Here is a 22,665-nt window from a genome sequence, read left to right on the forward strand (position 1 = left end):
CCTGTCTTAAGGGTACTTCAAAACCAATTGCTTTTGAACAGTATTTGATGATGAAGACAGATATTCTACATTCAGACTTGTTCTGCTGCATTCCCCTGGGATGCCCGTTCTCTGCTCCTGGGCAGAATCTGGGCTAATTCGTTTAAAGAACGTCCATTAATCAAAAGAGGGTCCAATCTAACTCAAGTCTTTCTAAGAGGCTACACAATTTGCCACGTCTAATTGATGTGCATATTTTATTTTGTGAATATTTTTTACAGCCAAAAAAAAAAAAAAGACACTGCCTATAGAGACTATTGTTTTATAGAAAGCACAGTTGGATACAATATTTTACCAAAAAGGAAATTAAAGAATAACTTTAAAAACCACTCTAAAAAACTCATCTTAAATCAATCACATGTGGTTAATAGCCCAAGAATATTCAATGGGTAACGTGTCCTATATTTCTTCCATTTCCTAAAAAATATAGTTAAAATATTTCATATTATTTTTCAGTAGGGCCTTGAAAATTAAACGTGTCACCTTTTCCCAAGACTAAATATAAGTTGGCCCTGGAAAAATAGGACTTTCCCTTCATTATTTTTGCTCACTTGATTATATGCACTGAAAATGTCTCAAGAAAATTCAAGGTAAAAATCTGCTAATAAAATTTTAAGTCGAAGTGTAACTTTGAAAACTATGTGTCATGGTATTATTTTCCCCCTGAAATTCAGGTCTCCCTTTTAGCTAGGGCAGCTGAAGATCTGTGGATGAATTCATGGTGATTGAGGTTTGGGTTCCAAGTCTCTCACTTTTTGTCTGTGTGAACTTGAAACAGTCACTTTGTTCCTGAGCTGCTTATCCATAAAGTGGGATAATAATCCTACTTCATAGACTTGTTAGGAGGATAAATGTAGTTTGATGGATAAAGTACATGGCACAGATTCAATAAATGAGAGGCTTTATTGTAATTAGCTTTATTTATTTTATTTATAATTTAATTCTTTTTCTGATATTGGCTAAACATAGGACTTAAAAAAACTCCCTCAAAAAGTAAGTAGTAAGCTCTTGTTTCAGTTTTTCTTTTAAGGAAGCTTATTCACTCAACAAAAGAAGAGACAAATGAATATATAATCTATAACAGAGCATTGTGTAGACTAATAGCTACTCATCACTTCTACCCTAAGACTGTTGCTGAATCTTACGTTTCTCAGGTGAATACTCTAAAGAAGTTCACAGAAAAGTAAATATTTTTTTTAAAAAATTAACTTTTACTTTTGAAAGTAAGATCAGAAAAGCTATTAACGTAGAACCAAAAAACCGTTGTCAGAAAGTTAGCTGGTGTTCCAAAGAACGGTATTAAAGAAATGGAACCTGTTAACTGGTCCAGGAAGGTGGCACACAGCACCCCAAGCATCAGTCACACTTTTCCTCCTCTTCCTTTAGGCTTCTGACACCCCCATCCTCTGTTTTTTTCTTTTTCTTTTTCTTGGTGAGGAAGATTGGCCCTGAGCTAACATCTCTTGCCAATCTTCCTTTTCTTCTGCCCAAAGCCCCATTATGGAGTTCTATATCCTAGTTGTAAGTCATTCTAATTCTTCTATGTGGGATGCTGCCACAGCATGGCTTGAGGAGCAGTATGGAAGTCCATGCGCAGGATCCGAACTGGTGAACCCCGGGCCGCTGAAGCAGAGCACACGAACTTAACCACTCGGCCACGGGGTTGCTCCCTCATCCTCTTTTATCTCTGCCACCCAAGCTCTTGATTTTGCTCCCCAAAGCAGAAAATTGAATATGAATAATGCAAAGGTTGGTATTATAGTTAAAATTCCTTTTTGAGCCCTTACCATGTGCCAGTCACTAAGACAGACATTTTACATACCTTGGCTCAGTTCATCCTGACAAGAAGCCACAGAGGAAGGAATATATTGCCCCATTGAAGAGGTTGGTCAGACCACACTATCCCTTGGCTGGGGCTAGGACTGAAGCTTGGTTTGTCTGAATTCAAGCTATTTATAAATGAAATCATGATAATGGCGTTTTCTGTGTTTTTTAAAAGTAGTGAATGAACTTTTTATATTTTCTCCTATTACGTTAAAAATAATCAACTTATTCTTTGCTTAAGTTGGTTCCACAGTTGTTGACTATCTTTAGTTACATATTTTTCTTTTTTTTTTTCTTATGGCTTACTGGCTCTCAATAGATAGAAATGTTTTTTTTTTTTTTTTTTTTAAGATTTTTTTATTTTTTCCTTTTTCTCCCCAAAGCCCCCGGGTACATAGTTGTGTATTCTTCGTTGTGGGTTCTTCTAGTTGTGGCATGTGGGACGCTGCCTCAGCGTGGTCTGACGAGCAGTGCCATGTCCGCGCCCAGGATTCGAACCAACGAAACACTGGGCCGCCTGCAGCGGAGCGCGCGAACTTAACCACTCGGCCACGGGGCCAGCCCCAATAGATAGAAATGTTTTAAACTTAAATTGTTTTATTTTTCGAGTTATGCATTATTCTATAATTTAAGCAATTTCTTTATCCGGAACTGTATTTGCCTTTCATAGAAATCATAGAACAAGACATATTTATTAAGTAATTGTGAGTCATATTTAGTGACTACTTCTTTGTTCTATTTTCTTCATTGCAAAATATAGCAAAACTATATATTTTATTCCTTTCATTTTTCTACACTAGCAAGCTTTTAATTAAACTTCAGTGAATTTTTAAATGTTAAAAATTATGGTGATTCTTTATCTATATCTCAAAATTTTATCTTCCCTTTAGCTCAGCAACTCTTTCTTCTAGTCCCATTTTAGTATCTTATTGTATTTGATTTTTTCCTAACATGCTATTTATTTTTTCTTCTAGATCTTAGAATCTTAAAATACGTAAGCTGAAGGAGACCTAAGAAATAATTTCATGTGATTCTCTCATATTAAAGTTGAGAAAATTAAGTTTCAGAGGGTTTGAATGTCTTACTCCAGGCCACAGAGCTAGTGGTTGAGCTGAAAGTCATGTTCTGTGCACTTTCCAATTTTCTATGCTTTCTTGCTCATTGTAAGTCCAAAACATTAGAAACAAAAACCTCTACTAGGCCCACAAATAGCTTTAAAGCTTTATGTCACAATAATTTCTACCATAGCTTGGTAGACCCATACTCCCTCCCCCACCCTCATTCTTGATATCTTGTTCCTTTATGGCTTAAACTGTATTCATTCAATCAATTAATTTTAATGTTCCGGGCTATTATTTAGTCAAATGAGTTTAATTTTGTTGGAATGCCTGTTCTTTTGTGCACATGAACAAAAATGTTTGAGTCATGTTGGCAACTCAGCCCAAAGGGTCAATTTGCATTTTATTTTTTTTAACCCAATTTGTGCTCTACCTAATATTTAGATGTATGGTCCAGAATAGAATTGATGTCAACTTTTCCTCACAGCTGAGCTGCACAGCACTTGGATATTGGCAACTTAAAATGGATAGAATAGTGTGCTAGATTAACCTAGGAAATTTAAAATTAATAACTTTTTTCTTAGAAAACAAATTCTTGATTTTTAGGAAATGCATACTAAAGCAAAGGAGCATCTTGTCTGTAATTTCTGTTGAAATGATTTTTTTAAAAAGTATGTGAATGTATATATTTAATATAGCCCACTCTGGTGCTCTCGTGGTTAAGATTGGTGTTCTCACCACTAGGGCCCCAGATTTGTTTCCCAGTCAGGGAACCACACCATCCATCTGTCAGTTGTCATAGTGTGGCGGCTGCATGTTGCTGTGATGCTGAAAGCTATACCACTGGGATTTCAAATACCAGCAGAGTCATGCATGGTGGACAGGTTTCAGTGGAGCTTCCACACTAAGACAGACCAGGAAGAAGGACCTCGCCACCCACTTCCAAAAAAATCGGCCACGGAAACCCAATGAATAGCAGTGGAATATTGTCTGATACAGCGGCAGAAGGTGAGAGGATGGCACAAAACGACACAACAGCCTTCTCTCTGCTGTCCACAGAGTCACTAGGAGTCATATCCACTGGATGGCACTAACAAGAATACATATAATACATCTTAATTAATACATGAACACTACTATTAGTATAATATATATATAGAGAGAAACAAATGTTAACACTTAGGACATTTTGTGAATATACAGGAATTTTCGGTACTATTTTTGTAACTTTTCTATGAAGTCTGCAATTATTTCAAAATAAATTTTAAAAAATAATTGAAAATTAGCATGAAAACTTGTATTATCTGATACCCAGTTAAAGTCTGGCATCCCCATAACTTAAAAAAAAATAAACCGTGAACTGTAAAAAATCTTTTTCGCATACATATTTCACATTCTCAGATAAATGACAATCTTTACTTATGTAGTTAGCGCTCAAAAAACAAATCCCCTGGGAAAGAAATGCTTTGGTTAGAAGTCAGATGTGTTCAATTAAAACAGAAAAAGAAAAATCCAAATTATGTCAAGTGGAGCTCTCTGTGATTATAGGCGATATAAAAATTCCCCTCACCCCATGCTGTGTCCCATGGCTTCTATTTTTCCTAGTTCAATTGTAGTAAATTGTGTAGAACCTTAGCCATCATTCTGCAAATTTTTCAACTGTGTCTTTTGTCCCAGGCTCCATTCACCCGAGATCTCTCTGCCTCCAGTTCCTTCCAGTCGCCACCCAGGACTGCCACATGCTGGTGGACAGGTTGACCCATTGACCTTTAACTGCAATTCGTTCTCTTCTAAGTGTTCCCTCGACAGCCCTTCATTTTAAACATGTATATCTAATTGTGGATGGAAAGGCCTTTTTGAAAGGATTTTAATTATTAGCAAGCAGTGGTGGAGATACAGCTGTGTGTCTGTGGGTGTGGATGCACTAAAAAGAAGGTGCTAAAATCACTTGTGGACTACGGGCAGACGGGAAAGTTGGCCAAAGTGCCAGCATCATCTATGACTGCTCTCATCTCGGCCTCTTTTCTCATATTTTGAGCCAACTTCTTTTTTGAAAATTTTTTCCTAGTAAGAACATTCATAGTTCTTCCTTTTCTGAGACTGCGTTATCTAAATTAGTTTTTCATAAAGCACAAATACAGTATTCATGATACATTCTGCCAGATTTAAGGAGATGTGGTTTGGGAAGGCTCCTATGAGGTCTCAAATGGCACACAGAAAATATGATTTGGCAGTTTGGAGTAAAATTATTCATTGTTGTCATGGAAGCATCAGAATTTTAGTTGATATAAAAACAGAAGTGGCATTTGCAGATGTAAAAGAAAAAAAGCTGTTAAAGGAATGATTATTAAAATAAACTGCTTATTTAGGATTTATTATTTGAAAGAAACAGGAAATCTCAAACGATAGGCTACTATTATTCTGTAAACCTAAGAACAATGGGACATCTGTAAACCCAATTTAATTTTTAGATAATAATCATAATGCATTAAACAAGATTAAGGAAGATTTATCCAAAATACTCAACAGAAAAAAAACACTTCTTAAAATAGAAAAATGTGTAAAATTGAAAGAGAGTCATTCAAAATAATTTTTTTTGGAGAGATGTAATTAAAATTGAGTGAGAGCACATTGAATAGTGTTGATCTTGGGAAAGCAAGGAGAGAGGATGTTTGAAAGGGGAGATGAAGACAGATGTGGTCCTCAAGGCTTCCCAGAGATGAAGAGATTTGGAAGCAGCTCTCGGGGAAGATGTGGACGTGGTACACTTTTCCTCATTTGAGTACCTTGTATTCACAGATGAGACTCCCTTTACATCCATTTGTTGTCGTTGTTGTTGTTGCTAGTGTTACTTTTCTGGTGGGCTCTGGGTGCATCTCAGTGAGAGGAGAGACCCTTCCGGAGACTGAGACATTGGTGGTGGCCATTATTGTGACCTAGTCCAGGCGTGCTGACACTCAAAATAATTCCGAAAGGATAGTGAATGCTTGTTATTTTCCTTTTTTATAGTTTCGATAAATAATGAAACAATGACAACTTTAAACATGTACATGAAGAAACCAAAAATTACCTCTTTTTTTTTATTGAGTTAATGATAGGTTACAATCTTGTGACATTTCAGTTGTACATTAATGTTTGTGATTTGTGTTGTAGGTGCACGACTTCACCTTTCTGCCCACCCCCCACCCCACCTTTCCCCTGGTATCCACTAAACTGTTCTTAGTCCATAATTTTAAATTCCTCATATGAGTGGAGTCATACACAGATTATCCTTCTCTCGCTGGCTTATTTCACTTAACATAATTCCCTCAAGGTCCATCCATGTTATTGCAAATGGAATGATTTTGTTCTGTTTTACAGCTGAGTAGTAGTCCATTGTATATATGTACCACATCTTCTTTATCCATTCGTCTGTTGATGGGCACTTAGGTTGCTTCCATGTCTTGGCTATTATAAATAATGCTGCAATGAACATTGGGGTGCAGAGGACTTTTGGGATTGCTGACTTCAAGCTCTTTGGATAAATACCCAGTAGTGGGATGGCTGGATCGTATGGTAGTTCTATTTTTAATTTTTTGAGGAACCTCCATACTGTTTTCCATAGTGGCTGCACCAGTTTGCATTCCCACCAGCAGTGTATGACGGTTCCTTTTTCTCCACAACCTCTCCAACATTTGTTACTATTAGTTTTAGATATTTTTGTCATTCTAATGGGTGTAAGGTGATGTCTTAGTGTAGTTTTGATTTGCATTTCCCTGATAATCAGCGATGATGAGCATCTTTTCATGTGCCTATTGGTCATCAGTATATCTTCTTTGGAGAAATGTCTGTTCATGTCTCCAGCCCATTTTTTGATTGGGTTGTTTGATGTTTTGTTGTTGAGTTGTGAGAGTTCTTTATATATTATGGATATTAAGCCTTTGTCAGATATATGACTTGCAAATATTTTTTCCCAGTTAGTGGGTTGTTTTTTTGTTTCAATCCTGTTTTCATTTGCCTTGAAGAAGCTCTTTAGTCTGATGAAGTCCCATTTGTTTATTCTTTCTATTGTTTCCCTTCTCTGAGAAGGCATGGTGTCCGAAAAGATCCTTTCAATACTGATGTCAAAGAATGTACTGCCTACGTTTTCTTGCAGAAGCCTTATGGATTCAGGTCTCACCTTTAGGTCTTTGATCCATTTTGAGTTTATTTTGGTGAATGGTGAAAAAGAATGGTCAATTTTCATTCTTTTACATGTGGCATTCCAGTTTTCCCAGCACCATTTGTTGAAAAGACTTTCTTTTCTCCATTGTATGCCCTCAGCTCCTTTGTCAAAGATAAGCTGTCCATAGATGTGTGGCAAAAATTACCTCTTATATAGATGATGTTGCATCCAATGACACACAGCACTAGATAGTTAATATTCAGAAGTAGAAATAATGGATTAGAAAGAAGGTTGGAAGCGTTAATCCCTCCTCCTGGTAGCTACATGAGCTTCGATAAGTTGCTTAGATTCTCTGACCCTCTGTTTCCTCATTTGCAAAATGGAGGTGGAGTGCCTAGCCCGTACCAGCAGACCGTCAACAAATGGTAGCTAATATTTATAATAACAGTTAACATGTGCTGAGTGTTTGTGCTGAGCCAGACACTTTGATAAGAGCTCTAAATGCATTATCTTCCTTAAGAAGTAGAGATCAGAGTGGTGGTAATAGTGAGATCTTATAGGATGTTAGAGGAGTGAGGAAACAATTTTACAATTTACTAAGATAATATTGAGTTGTAAGAGAATAAAATCTGTATCTGAAGGTCTTAGCAGAAGTAGAGGGCCAAGCGTTGTGTTGAAGTTCAAGGTATTCTGAGGTGGTCAAGCTAACACCCTTCCCTTCCCTAGATGCTTTGCGAGGTGCTCAGCCTCCAGTTCTCCCACTGATGCACTGTCATTTCCGGTTATGAGATAACTATGGTCTGCAACCATTGCCAGAGGCTCCTAAGAGTCTGAGCCCCAAGAGAGAGCCTTTGACTGACAGATTCCCACGTTATATTCCTGCTCTCTAGTGGTACTGGGGCAGGGAGAAGGAAACTATGCTTTATTCATCTTCTATGGAGGCAGAGAATTACTTCTTAGGAAAAAAGACAATGCATAAGGAGGGAATGAGGTTTCATAGTTTAATGTCCCAATTAAGAAAAAAAATAATCTGTTTATGGTATGATTGGAAATCAGGGAGTGGCTGATTTAGGGGCAGGAGTTTAAGCATTAAATTATAAGCGTTAAAATACCTGTAGAGTAACATGAATTATTTTAGTGTTACCACAGCTCTTCCCAGCTCCATTAGATTAACTCCATTAGAGTTGATAAGTGAAAATTGATTTGCAATTATAATAATGTCCATAATAATGTCAGGATAATTAACCATCACAGGTCCACTGAAGTGCATTGCTCCTATTTGTAGTTTTAGTAATATCTTATTTCTGCTGGGACTTTTCTCACTAGTTGTGGAATGAACTCAATCACGATGGATTCTTAATTCTACATCCTTCTTTTAAACCAATGAAAAACCATTTGAGTTCTAAAGCAAGACATTTCCATATAAAGACTCAAAGACAAAATCATTATAAGAATTTCTAAGACGTTAATTGATTGCACTTTTATTATTAACGGTGTTTTTTTCAAGTAGGATTTAATATTCTCTGTATTTTACATCCATTATCTACAGCTAACCTTTCCCATTATTCTCCTAAATAAATGCTCCATTCTCTTTAGTCCAGTGTCTATGCTATAATGCTCATACACCAAGAATATTGGACATCATGGCATACCCTTTTTACTCACTATTGATCAAAATAATATCCTGCTCAAATGCTACATAAAACATAAATCACCCTAATGATTCCTCAAAATATTGTTCTCACTTTACTGAGCTTTTGTTTTGTTTTGTTTTTGGCCTGGAATGCTCCATTCCATTCATCTCAGTAGGTTCAATCCCACTTATACATCAAGGATACTATTCAAATGTCAGCTCCACAATGTGTTTTCTCATCTTTCCAGTTCCTGTCAATAGTCTCTTTCTTTAAAGTCCCAAATTAATTTAACTAAACCTCACTTAGAGCACTTAGCTCTTTCCTTCTGGTTTCATTGAAATGTATGTAGATCCCTTGGCTCCTTTATAAGACTAGAAGTCTCTAGAGATTGGCATCCATGTCTGATTGGTATCCCCCATCTCAAGAATAATGCCTTGAACATAGCATGTGATGGGTAGGCCCCAGGTAGGCCTGCCATGCTCACTTTTTACTGGGCCTTGTAGATAACTGACCACACATGTCCACAGAGTGGTTATCTTTTCTCTTTAAACAGCTTTGTTGAGGTAGAATTTACATACCATAAAATTCACCCATTGTCTGTTTATGGTGCGTCCGTGTGATTTTTAACAAATTTATAGAGTTGGACAACCATCATCACAATCCATTTTTTGAACATTTCCATCATCCCAAAAAGTTCCCTCATGTCAATTTACAGTTAACCTGATTCCCATTTCCTTCATCCATGTTGTAGGAAGAATCAGTAGTTTGGGTCTTTTTTATTGCTTTATCCATTCGAAAGCTGATAAGCATTTGGATTGGTTGCAGTTTTTTGCTGTTATGAATAATACTGCTATGGAAGTTGCATATGAGTCTTTTGTGGTCATATGTTTCATTTCTCTTGGGTAGATTCTAAGAGTGGAGTTGCTGGGTTGTATCATAAGTGTACATTTGTTTGTTTGTGCTGAGGAAGATTCACCCTGAGTTAACATCTGTGCCAGTGTTCCTCTATTTTGTATGTGGGTCGTTGCCACATCATAGCTGACAAGTGGTGTAGGTCGACTCCCAGGATCCAAACCCATGAACACAGGCCACCAAAACAGAGCGCACCAAACGTAACCACCACGCCACAGGGCCAGCCCCGGGTACGTATATGTTTAACTTTTTAAAAAACTACTACTTTCCAAAGTGGCCACACCATTAATACATTCCCACTAGCAATGTTTGAGGATTCCAGCTTCTCCACATTGTTGCCATAACTGTCTTTTTTGTTATAGTCACTCCAGGGGCTTGTGGTAGTATCTCATTGTGGTTTCAATTGGCATCTTCCTAATGACTAAAGATGCTGAGAATTTTTTAATATGTTTATTAGTTATTCATATGTCTTCTTTGTTGAAGTATCTATTCAAATCTTTTGCTCATTTTCCAAATGAATGGTTTATCTTCTTCTTGAGTTGTATGAGTACTTTAAATATTCGAGACAAACTCTGTATCAGATATAAAATTTACAAATATCTTCTAATCTATTACTTGATTTTAATTTTCTTCATGATGTCTTTTAAACAGCAATTTTTTTTTTTTTATTTTGAAGAGGTCCATTTTATCAATTTTTTCTTTTGTGGGTCATGCTTTTGGTGTCATAGCTAAGAAGTCTTTGCCTAAACTAAGCTCACAAATATTTTCTGTTATGTTTTCTTTTGGAAGTTTTTATAGTTTTAACCATTACATTTATGCCTATGTTCCATTTGGAGTTAATTGTTGTACATTGTGTGAGGTAAGCATCCAACTTCACAGTCGTTTTTCATATAGACGTCTAATTTTCCCAGCATTATTTGCTGAAAAGACTGTCTTTTGCCTTGACAATTTTGTTGAAAATTAACTGACCATATAAGGGCTTATTTAAATTCCATTTCATTGATCTCTATGCCTATTCTTACACCACTAACACACTGTCTTGATTTCTGTAAATTTATAGTACATTTTGACATTGGGTGATGTAATTCTTCCAATTTTATTATTCTTTTTCAAAATTTTGTAGCTATTCTAGATCTTTTATTTCTTATATTTCTTTTATTTCTTATATTTCCACAAACAAAATTCTGCTAATATTTTAAGAGAGATTGTGTTGAATCCATAGATCAATTTCAGAACTGCCATCTTAACAGCATTGAGCCTTCCAGTCCATGAACATGGAATGTTGATTTCTCTCAGCCATTTTAAGTAGCTTTCAGTGTACAAGTCTCGTACTTACTTTGTTACATTTATTCCTAAGTGTTTTGTTCTTTGTGATGCTATTTGGAATAAAATTGTCATCTTAATTCTACTTTCAGACCTAATTTGTAGTATCTAGAAATACTTTTTTTATCTTGATGTTGTATCCTAAGACTGTGCTAAGCTCATTTATCAATTCTAGCAGGAACACCAAGGATTGTCAAACCATTGGGAGCTAGAGTGTGTGTGTGGTTTTTTCAAGATTCTCTACATACAGGATCAGGTTGTCTGTGAATAAAGACACTTTTACTTCTCCCTATTCAATCTGATACCTTTTACTTGTCCCCTGACTGCACTGGCTAAAACCTCCAGAATTTTAAGTAAAAGTGGTGAGAACAGACATCCTTGCCTTATTCTTGATCTGAGGGGGAAAACATTCATTAGTTTTACCCTTAAGTATGATGTTAGCCATAGGTTTTTTATAGATGCCCTTTATTAGGTTGAGGAAGTTCCCTTTTGTTCCTACTTTTTTGAGAGTTTTTATCATACATGTGTTGAATTTTGTTAAATGCTTATCTGTATCTGTATATTGAGATGATCATATGGTTTTTGTCCTTTACTCTATCAATATGGTGTTTTACATTAATTGATTATTTTGATGTTAAAACAAACTTGCATTCATGGTATATAATCCTTCATATGTATTGCTGAATTTGGTTTGCTATCACTTTGTGGAACTTTTGTAAATTCTTAGTGGATATTTTTCTGTAGCTTTCTTTACTTGTAACTTATTTATCTGAATTTGGTAATAACATCTTCTTCATAGAATGAGTTGAGAAGTGTTCTCTATTTCAGAGTCCATGCATGACTGTATCATTTCTTCCTTAAATATTTGACTGAATTCACCAGTGAATCCATCTGAGCATGGGCTTTTCTTTGTGGGAAGATTTTAGAGTATTAATTTAATTTCTTTACTTGTTATAGGTGTGTTATGGACTGAACTGTGTTTGGAAATAGGATCATTGCAGATGTAATTAGTCATGATGTGGTCATATTGGGGTAGGCTGGTCTCTTAATCCTCTATGATCAGTGTCCTAAGAAGAAGAGGAGACACGCACATGAGGGGAGAATGCCATGAGATGATGGAGGTAGAGACTGAGTGATGCAGCTGCAAGTGAAGGAACACCAAGAATTGTCAAACCATTGGGAGCTAGAGTCAAGGAAGGATTCTCCCCTAGAGGTTTAAGAGAGAGCATGGTCCTGCCAACACCTTGATCTCAGACTTCTGGCTTCCAGAAGCGTGAGACATGAATTTCTGTTGTTTGAGCCATCCTGTTTGTGGTACTTTGTTATGGTAGCCCTAGGAAATGAATACAAACTCTGCTCAGATTTTCTATTTTCTTGATTCAGTTTTGGCAATTTGTGTCTTTCTAGGCATTTGTCCAATTTATCTACATTGTCTAATTTGTTGGCGTAAAGTTATTCACAGCCTCTTTTAATTTTGGTTGAGTGGGTAGTGATGTACTGCTTTCACTCCTAATTTTGGTAATTTGTGTCTTCTCTCCTTTTTTGATGAGCCTAATAATGGTTTGTCAATTTTACTGATCTTTTTAAAGAACCAACTTTATTTTCATTGGTTCTCAGATTCTCTCTTATCTATTTCCTTGGCTTCCAATGTGATCATTATTTCCTCTTTTGCTTGCTGTAGCTTTAAGTTGCTCTTATTTTTCTAGCTTTTAAGGTGGAAGCCGAGGTTATTGCAAATCTTTTCCTTTTCTAATATAGGTGTTTAATGCAGTAACTAACCTTCAGATCACTATTTTAGCTGCATCCAATAAATTTCAATGTTTTCATTTTCATTCAGTTCAAAATATTTGCTAATTTCCTTTGTTACTTCTTCTTTAGCTCAGGAGTAATTTAATTTCCAAATATTTGAGGATTTTCCAAATTTCTTTCTATTGCCTATTCCTAATTTCGTTTCATTGTAAACAGAGAATATAATTTGCATGATCCCAATCCTTTTAAATGTATTGAGACTTGTTTTATGAGCTAGCATATGGACTATCCTGGAGAACATACTTCTTAAAAAGAATATAAATTCTGCTGTCATTAAGTACAGTGGTCTACACATATTGGTTAGGTTGACAGTGTTGTTCAAGGTTTATATATCCTTAGTGGTTGTCTGTCCAGTCATTCTACCAATTATTGAGAGTAGGATATTGAAACGTCAGACTATTATCACTTGTCTGTTTCTCCATTCAAGTCTATCAGTTTTTCTTCATTTATTTAGGGCTCTCTTGTTGGGTGCACGTACATTTTTAACTGTTATTTTTTTGATGTATTGACCCTGTTATCACTATGAAATGTCTGTCTCTAGAAATACTTGTCTTAAAGTCTATTTTGTCTGTCACTATTGCCATTCAAATCTCTTAAGGTTACTGTTAGCATGGTCTATCACTAAGTATTGTTGACCTTATTATCCTAATACATAATGCAATTCTGTACTACTTTCATCGTTCTTAAATTGTTCTTACATTGTTTAATTTGCAAGCTTTTTCATAACAGGAAAACTGTAAATTCTTTGATCAGCTTTATCTATCTTTTGCCATAGTGTTGGGTATGCATTAAAACCAACTAGATACCAAAACAAGCTCCTCTTTAAAAAAAATAATCCTGTTGTGTTATTTGCTCATGGTGTTGTTGCCTGATGTTCTCTCACTTTCAGGCCAGATTTTGAAAGCTGAGAATGATACTCATCTGCCTTCCTGCCAGTTCCAATCCTAGATTTATGAACTGTACAAAGGTTTTTACAACTCCTCTGTTTGTGAGAACCACATTTTAGGAACACTCATTCAAGGTAGACGGCTTAATCTCAGGTATTGTTGCTCTTCTGCAAACCTTTTATAAAATTAGAAAACTCTTTAGACCATTAGATAGGTCTCGAATATTATGCACAATGTGCATAATTTTGCATTTTCCCACGATTAAGATACATGAATACTTTTGAGCGTTTAGTGATCATTATCTTACAAGGTAATGTAACAATTGCATAACTTTTATGTTAAAGGACTTCTTCTGGCATTGATTCTTTGGTATTTCTAAGCCTTGCCTCAGTGAAAGGATGCTGCTGCCTCATATGTTAATGTTTAAGATACACACTTGTTATCCAAGTGTTCTGTTTGTCAATTTAAATGGGACTTGAGTATGATACAACATGCAGATTTCAATAGGAATTTTAAAAAGTTCCAGTCTGCTCAATTAATCATATAGGACAAAAAGGGTCATTTTTAAAAGGTAGAATTTTTCTTTCCTCAAATGTCTATGAAATTTTTCACTGATCTTTTAATTTGGATATAATTACCTAAGTATATTCTTAATCCCTATATATGACATTTTTATGAAATTACTATATTGAGACTTCTTGATTTGTGGCTCCCCTAAAATCACCCCTGTATTTGATGTATTAAGATAAGCACAAGAAAAATGATGCAATTATAGAAAAGTGTAAAGGGTGTTAGAGAATAGAAGATAGGATCAGTATTAATGGAATTGATACAAATGATCATGGATCAGAAGGATAAATGGGGATCTCTTCTTTTTGAGAAATTATATTTATTTTTTTCTAGGGAAATACATAAAATACCTCTATAGATAATTCACCTTCCCTACCCTCCCCCTATTCAGTTGACTTTGTTTCCAGGAATGCAGTTTCTCACTGTCAGCCAAGCTTTCTGATCAGCATATTGTTTTCAGAAGAAAGGGATAACTTGTAAGGCTCAAGGAACAGACACTTGCAATTTGTTGAGAATCTTCCTTGTGACTGGAAAGCCTGTTATATACCCTGCACCCGAGCCAAATTTTCATTTAAATTTCAAACTCCAAAATAAACATTTCCACGAAGTGTTCTTGTCATACACAATCACAAAAGATAATCAAAACTCTTCTCATTTAGGCAGTTTTGGATTTAAGTAGACTAGCTAAACACAGCTGCTACAACTTCCAAGAAATACAGAACAGCATAAAACCACCTGCATTTGGAATCCTGCTCGGAAAAGCCCTATCTTCCCCCAGGTTATTAGAAAATTTCATACCAAATAGGAAGAGAGCGTTCTCATATTGTAGGAAATAAATGCAGCATTACAGCATTTAACTTAATCTGACTCCTACAACTAAACATGAAACTTGTTCCAGAGTACAAGCAGAACCCATAATCAAAATGGCATCAAATGATACATTAATCAAAATACTGAACACCTAAAGCCCTTAAACGGACCAACTTAAGAAACGCAGTCATAAAGCTAAGCTCTGGGGAGTGAAAAGCCCACCCATCACCTTGTTCTGCCGGCCCACCACGTAACCGTGGGTCCCTCCCCTGAGACGGACAGCTTTCACACCGTGGATAACTCAGGAAGGCGGGCCTTGCTGTCCCTCCCACCATCACTTCGTAGGCTGGGTCCCACTCCTCCACGCGGCCGCACGAACTTGCAGCAGAGCTGAGCCCAGGACAGTTTCTCATCTGCGACAGGGGTCCACTCGCCGCTTCTCCCCACGTCCCAGTGCCTAGAAAGTAGGCCGTTCCTCGGCTTTACGCGTGGTAGGCGGCCAACAGTTATTTATGGCAGAAAGGAATATTATTATCCACGCTTCCCTCGGAACTCCGAGAAGCAGTCCAGGGTACCAGCCCTCCAACCTTCCGCTCTACTGCCATCCTTCCCCCAACCCCCGGCGCCCTCGGAGCCTCCTGCAGGCCACCCCCGCCGCACGCGGCCTGCAACACCAGCCCGCGGGAAAAACAGCGCGGCCGCGCGCAACGGAGCATGCGCGGCGGCCGGCCCCCTCGCTTTACGGCCCTCCCCTTCTCCACCCGGACCGCGAGAGCTGCGTCGCGAGATCGCCCACGCGCCCCCCGCCCCCTCCCGGCCTTGCAAGCGGCGGAGACTAGGAGAGGCCAGGATTGGGCGCCCGTGCGTGATGACGCACGTGCGGGCGAAGGCGTGGGGAAGACGCAGGCGGGCCGTAGAGAGCGTGAGTTTCCGCGTCTGTTTGGCCCGCTCGGGTCGTCGGTTGTGCGCGGCTTGTCTCAACTTTCCCCAGCGCCGTGGCGCCGGCGGCGGAGTGGGGGCTGCGGGGCGGCTGTGTGCGCCTCCCCAGGGGCCCGGGCGGGGACGGGGCTGGAGGTGGAGCCTCGCATCTTGGGCACCCTGGCCTAGTCCGAGAGCCGGGAGAGCGCTTCCTGGGACGACTCTGCTAGGGGTCCCTTCATCTTCCCGGTCCCTGCTTGAGGCCGACGGCGCCGGGAAAGAGCTGCCGAGGCGCTCGGGGGGCGGGGTTGGCTCTGTGAAAGCTTTAAAGGAGTGCTTTTGTGAGCGGGAAGTTTAAAGCCACGTTAAATCAGCAACAGCCTGCAGTTTCAGGTGCTCTTGCAACAGTAACTTTCTGTTTCTCTGAACAAGTGTGTAGCAAACACAACCCTAACCTAAGTGGCTGTATTTCTCTTAATACAGGACAGGAAATCCACCTGAGTGAATTTATCCCCTCTCTGTCCAGACCTTAAGAACCTCTGCAAGAAACAGATCACACGCTTATTTATTTTTCCAAACCAAGCACAAACTGATTTGAAGACTCAGGGTTACTAGCAAAATGGGTCATGAATTGCATAGTCATGATTTACTCATCGGGACATGTAGCTTCCTTTGCAGGATGCTCAGTGACAGGTGGACGTAGCTTTTTTTTTTTTAGTTTCTGGAATTGCTTTTTAAAAGTCTGTCTAATGTCTCACATTTATATGTCGTCTTTTGCTGGTTCTAATAAACTTTAAAGGCTTCTGATTTGCTGCTGGGATAGTAGGGGCTAGGAAAGCAAGTAGTCTTAAGAATAGCATGGCATTAAGTTCCTAAATTGTCCCAGCCCTATTAGCATCCGCATCACCTGGAAACTTACGGGAAATGCACATTTTGGTGACTTACCCCAGACTTACTGAAGCAGAAATCTGTTTTAACAAGCCTTCCAGTTGATCCCGATGCACCTGGATCATAAGCTTGGGAATTGTCGGCGTAGTGATAGAGAACAGCCCTGTGGAGTCACAGAATAGAATTTGAGTCCAGGCGACGTCTTTCCGAGTTGTAGGACCTTGGATAAGTTACTTAAAGGTTACTTCGTAGTAACCTGTAAGTTGTCAGTAATTACTTAAGCTGTAAGTATTCACTGTGAAAATGCAGGAAGAGTGTATAACATCAGCACACACAGAAACACAAAGATGAAATGTTATTTAATAATTTGTTGGAACTACATAAAATATGAGTTGTGTGGGAAGGATTCCTCATTGGGTTTAATGGGAGTGGTTGTGCACGAATATTGTGACCACTACCTAGAGGGCATTTTACTTATTTCTGGATTCCCAGTTACATTCTATATCTTCACGCTTCTTGGATGCAGAATATCCAGTTAAAAGTGACAGCAGTGTGTAGTGACATACCAACGCTGTTGTGGCTGTAGTATTTTTAAGAATTGCCTTAGTAATTGTGTTAAAGAGTAGTTTTTAATTCTTTGGCCGTCTGGTCTTTTCAGCTTAATTATTCCTTCTTTTGACCTAGAATTTAGTAAAGAAGGTAGGGTAGATAACTGACCAGAGGTAAGCCTTAGTCTTAGAGCTGAGAAGTATTATGGAGCAGTGACTTGCAAGCAAAAGACAAGGCCGAAGATGTTTCTGTCCTTATCTTGCTTTCCCTTGTGTCATACAGCTCCACCATAGCAGAGAAGCCTCATCATATCCACTCTCCATACCTCTGTTTTCTGCAGGCATTACAGCAGTTAGGTTAGGTGTGCCCCCTGTCTGCTGCTTTTTCAGATTGTCACTTGTGTTTACTTACAACTTTTCCCTTCCCTTTTCTGCGAGCCAGTGTAGTGGGAGAAAGAACATAAATATTCAGGATTTGAAGCAGCTACCCTAAAACCTGGCCTCATTCCGGTGTTGAAAAGGGTCAGTGCTACACTGTGTTCTAAACAATGTGTCTCTTTGAGTAGAGTGTGCTGCTCCTGAGCCACACCGTGGCTCCTGGAAATTGAGGGTGAGCGTGTTTTCAGATGAACATGAGTCTTTTTGGATATCAGCTTCTATAAATAATTTTGTCATTGCTACCATTGGATTGACACTGTCCCATCATGAAGATTTCAGTTTTCAAAAGCCCCAAACATTTTTCGCGTTCTCTGTGTCTGAGAGGCAGCTCTGGTGGGGTGGTTTTGGGTCAGGCAGACCCTGCTTTGAGCCCTGTCTCTGCTACTTACTGATTGTGGCCATTAGACAAGTTAACACCCTCCCAGCCTTCATTTCCTCTTCTATAAAGTGGGAGTCATGTGTGTGCCTGCTTCAGGACACTGAATTAAAGTGCAGAAGATGGCCACCATGTGTTAGGCATAGAGGCTGAATAAATGCTGATGTTGGACAGGGGAGAAAAGGTAGTTATCACCTCAAACCCAACTTCATCTCATTTGTTTCCTCGTATTTTTATAAATGACATGATTTTGTTATTATCTAACTGCACTGCTTTTCTTTTTAAACGATGAAAGATTCTGAAGAGTCAGAGCTTTCACATTATTGTGAATGAGAGAAAGCAAACACTTGGGGAAAGTTAAAACTCTAAACTCAGTAGAAAAACACTATGTTCAATTTTATCACCAGAACAGAGTAATTTCCATAAAATTGTTTCGGGTGTTTATTGGAAGGGCAAGGTGAAGGGATAATTAGTATTTACGTATCTTCAGTGAGTTAATGGGGACAGTCAGCTATAGAAGGGGACGCTATGTTACAGGAGATGAGACCTCACTGAAAACATGCACCAGAGTATAAGAAAATACTATTGGCTCTGAAATAGTTATTAGTTTTCAATATGGATACTTAATGGTAGCAAAGTGATAAGTTTTCTGTTCCATTTGTTAAAAAGTGGGAACAAAACTCATGTGTTTTTGTATGTATATATTACGTAGGAATATATGAGAGTGGAAAATACTCGAAAGGAGTCATACTAGGTCATAATTTTGTATACTTGGCAATGTATTGTAATATGGGAATGGGGACAAATAATCGATCTATTTATGTAAAGTTAGATGTGCGCATGTGTATGTAAACATTCTTTTAAAAAAATGGAAACGCTGCTTTAAAAAGATAGATTTCTTTTTATGCTGGGGTTATATAGTATCTAAGCGGTGGTTCTCAGGTTTTATTAGCAGGGAATCCTCTTTAGTAGAATCTTAACCTATAAAGCTCAGGAGCTGAAAGTTCTTAAGAGAAGAGAGGTTCAAGGGCCCAGTGCAAAGTTCTTAAGAGAAGAGAGGTGCAAGGGCCCAGTGCTCGTCTTGAGCCTCTCGCAGCGACATTCCGAGGCGTATTCTTGGATCCTAGGAGTCCAGGGTCCTGAGTGTCAAACGTCATCCATGGGATAGAAATCCTCAGGAGATGAGCTGTCCCTAAAAAGTCACAGCCTCGAGGATTCTTCTGAGTGGGATTCACAAACTTGTTTTAAGACAACTCCCAGGGTTTTCAGCAATGTCAAACGTATGTGTAGCTTCTCATGCAGAAGAATGAGTGATTATTTAAAAAAAAAAAAAGAAAATTCAGCCGTCAATCTGACCCGTATTTTACAAAAATAGAGAGGAGTCTATGCACATTTTTTGAGAAATCATTTAAGTTTTTTTTTAATCCCTCTAGGTTGTGACAGCTATATCACTGTTAAAGCTATTTAATATTTTAACTGGCTGTTGTTTAGCATTACAAATGACTCAAGGAAAAAGAAACAAGGAGTCAATGAAACTATACTACTCCTGTTTACCATCCCTCCATTTTTTGTTGTATCAAAGCAGCTGGTTTGCATTTATATGGCAAAGGATTTTTCCTAAAGAGTTAATTTTTAGTTAATAGTGAGCTTTCATAAGAAAAATAATTTCAAATGCTGTGTAGTAGTAATGTCACATTGTCTTTTTTCACACATTGAGGAGGGTTTCCTGGTGACAGCTGGAGTGTGGGGGAGGGGGAGTCACCCTCAATCAACCAGCTGCTCTGTGCAACATCATGATGGTGATATTTCAAAGCCCATGGATCATTTTGGCTGTATTCAGAAAAGAAAATGTATCAAATTTCTGGGAAGCAGTAGATAGTGTGCAAGAGCCCTTTGGGATCTAGATGATAACCAGCTAACAATGTGGGTATTCAGGTTTGCATGTCGGTGTTATTTACCATCGTTTCTTGGACATTGTTACATGCACATCACAATTATAAAGCAATAAAGTCTAGTTCCATAGGGGGAAAGGCTCATTACTTTATGGAGAGGAAGGGAGAACAGAAAACAAACTTTGGGAGTATGCTACATGCTTTCACATAATATGCTATTTCATTTATTCTTTGCAATGACTTCGGGAAGTAAGTGGAATTTTCCTCAACCATGGATAAAGAACAGAAGCTCAGCAGGATTGATTGTATGGTTTGCCCAAGGCCACATACTAGTAAGCAATGGCGTCCATATTTGACCCCAAATCTGGCTTCAGCTCCAGGAATGTTGTTATTACACCAACAGCTGTTTCTCCATGGTGTTAACTTGCTTATGCATTTTTAATCCAAAGGCACAATATCAGGATGGTTATGAATGAAATTTATATACATATTACAGTGATTTCAATTTTATATAAATAATTTATGGGGGTGTATGTGTGTGTTGGCAGCTATTTCCAATTTTGGATTTTTTTCCCTTGAGGAAAGTCTCTGGGGCAATACTGTGAAAGAAATTTTGCTACATTTTTTATGTTACACATACCAGCAATTTGCAGTTATCTGTGTTGTAATGACTCAGTTATGATTCTGAGTTTGAACAAATGTAGGAATAAATACTGTGCTCACCGCCCATGTAGTCCCTTCCTTTGTACCTAAGTGTTCAAGATTTCCTCTTTTCTTTCAAGGTACATTAATTCTGTATTAATAAGGGATCTGTTAGGTTTCTAAATTTACAGCTTGTAGCTGTTATGTCCACCAAATGATGACTTAAAACAAATCCTTTTGGGGCTGGCCCAGTGGTGTAGTGGTTAAGTTCATGTGCTCCACTGCAGCAGCCCAGAGTTCGCAGGTTCAGATCCCAGGCGCAGACTGATGCACCTCTCATCAAGCCACACTGTGGCAGCATCCCACATAAAACAGAGGAAGATTGGCAGAGATGTTAGGTCGGTGACAGTCTTCCTCAAGCAAAAAAAGGGAGGGTTGGCAACAGTTGTTAGCTCAGGGCCAATGTTCCTCACAAAAACAAAACAAAACAAACAGCAAATCCTTTTATTTTTGTGGCATGGCTCCACTGCTTTCGACTATGAGTTTCGTGGGTCATTTCATCTCTCTTGGCCGTTGCTCACAGGATAATGCCTGCCCCAGTATTTTCTTTCTTTCTCTTTCCCCTGCACACCCCATATAAAACTTTAAAACTTATTTTTGCTATTTTCTAAACACTCCTTGCACATTTATATACAATCCTATTATAGTTCTTTATCACACTGTATTGTCGCTGCTGTGTCTGCTTCTGTCTCTAGGCTATTGACCTTAAACAAATAGGTAGCCACTTGTTGCCCCAGGAAAAATGGGTTTATTCAAGGGCTGGCTCTGTGGATGAGTGGTTGGGTTCGCACACTCTGCTTTGGCGGTCCATGGTTTCACTGGTTTGGATCCTGGGCACAGACCTGGCACTGCTCATCAAGCCATGCTGAGGCGGCATCCCACATAGCACAACCAGAAAAACCTGCAACTAAAATATACAACTATGAACTGGGGGGCTTTGGGGAGAAAAAGGAGAAGAAGAAGAAGAAAGAATTTATTCAGGACTGGCAAAGAATTACGATTTGGGGTCTGCAACCATGGTGAGCCATGTGCAAGTCCCCCCAGCAAAAGGGTGGAGAAACTCTTTTATAGAGAAGAGGAGGAAGTTGGGAGGGCTATTGTAAACAAAGATTTCAGGTAGTGTGGCTTTTCATTGGCTGAATTGTGACAGTCTCTCATTGGCTGAGCTTCTTGCTGGTCAATAAGAGGAAGTCTTTCTTCTTCTTGTTGGACTCTGCAGAGCTGTCATAGGGCATGAGAGCTCCCCATTTTGGTGTCCCAACTCCAGTTTAATGAGATTTCTGTTTATTAATTTTCATGAGGCTACAGTTGCCTGAAAGGTGAATGCTTCCCCCTTAGGAGATGTTCATACGTTTATTAAAGGAAGGAATACAGACAATGAGAAATAAAATTATATGCTTAATGATTTTATTGATAAAATTTTACATTCATTGGTTTTCGCCTCTGGGTTCACAATTATAGAAATGTGATATTTTATGTCTGTTAATGAATTGCATTGTGTTGAAAACTGAAGGAGTGAGCCAGCCCTGATGGCCTAGTGGTTAAAGTTCGGTGCACTCTGCTTCACAGTGGCCCAGGTTTGGTTCCTGCTCACGGAACCACATCATTTGTCTGTCAGTAGCCATGCAGTGGTGGCAGCTCACATACAAGAACTAAAAAAACTTACAACTAGAATATACGACTATGTACTGGGGCTTTGGGGAGGGGAAAACAAAGAAAGATTGAGCAACAGATGCTAGCTCAGGGAGCATCTTTCCCAGCAAAAAATAAAAAAATAAAGATGAAGAGGTAAATCTTTTCACAGAAGAGCATGCAGGCTACTTCCACGTTCCTTCTGGAAGGCTATCAGATGGAAGAAGGCTCTTCTTCACTTTTTTTAAAATATTTCTTCCT

General features: G+C 38.5%; 1 protein-coding gene across 13 annotated transcripts in view; it reads left to right on the forward strand.

The window, feature by feature from the left end:
* RHBDD1 (rhomboid domain containing 1) overlaps positions 1 to 22,665 on the forward strand; it is a 150,896-nt gene that overhangs the window by 15,831 nt on the left and 112,400 nt on the right. For 2 of the 13 annotated variants that reach the window (XM_070618480.1, XM_070618477.1), the window contains exon 1: positions 15,752 to 15,932. The exons of 3 other annotated variants lie outside the window; for them this stretch is intronic. The gene's annotated coding sequence lies outside the window, so the exon portion shown is untranslated. Of the gene's footprint in view, positions 1 to 15,751; positions 16,322 to 22,665 lie in introns of those variants that run through there. 8 more of the 13 variants (XR_011539811.1, XM_070618486.1, XM_070618478.1 and 5 more) reach the window with 7 other exon arrangements.

The sequence above is a fragment of the Equus przewalskii genome, chromosome 5 (assembly GCF_037783145.1).
Source record: "Equus przewalskii isolate Varuska chromosome 5, EquPr2, whole genome shotgun sequence".
Classification (NCBI taxonomy): Eukaryota; Metazoa; Chordata; class Mammalia; order Perissodactyla; family Equidae; genus Equus; species Equus przewalskii.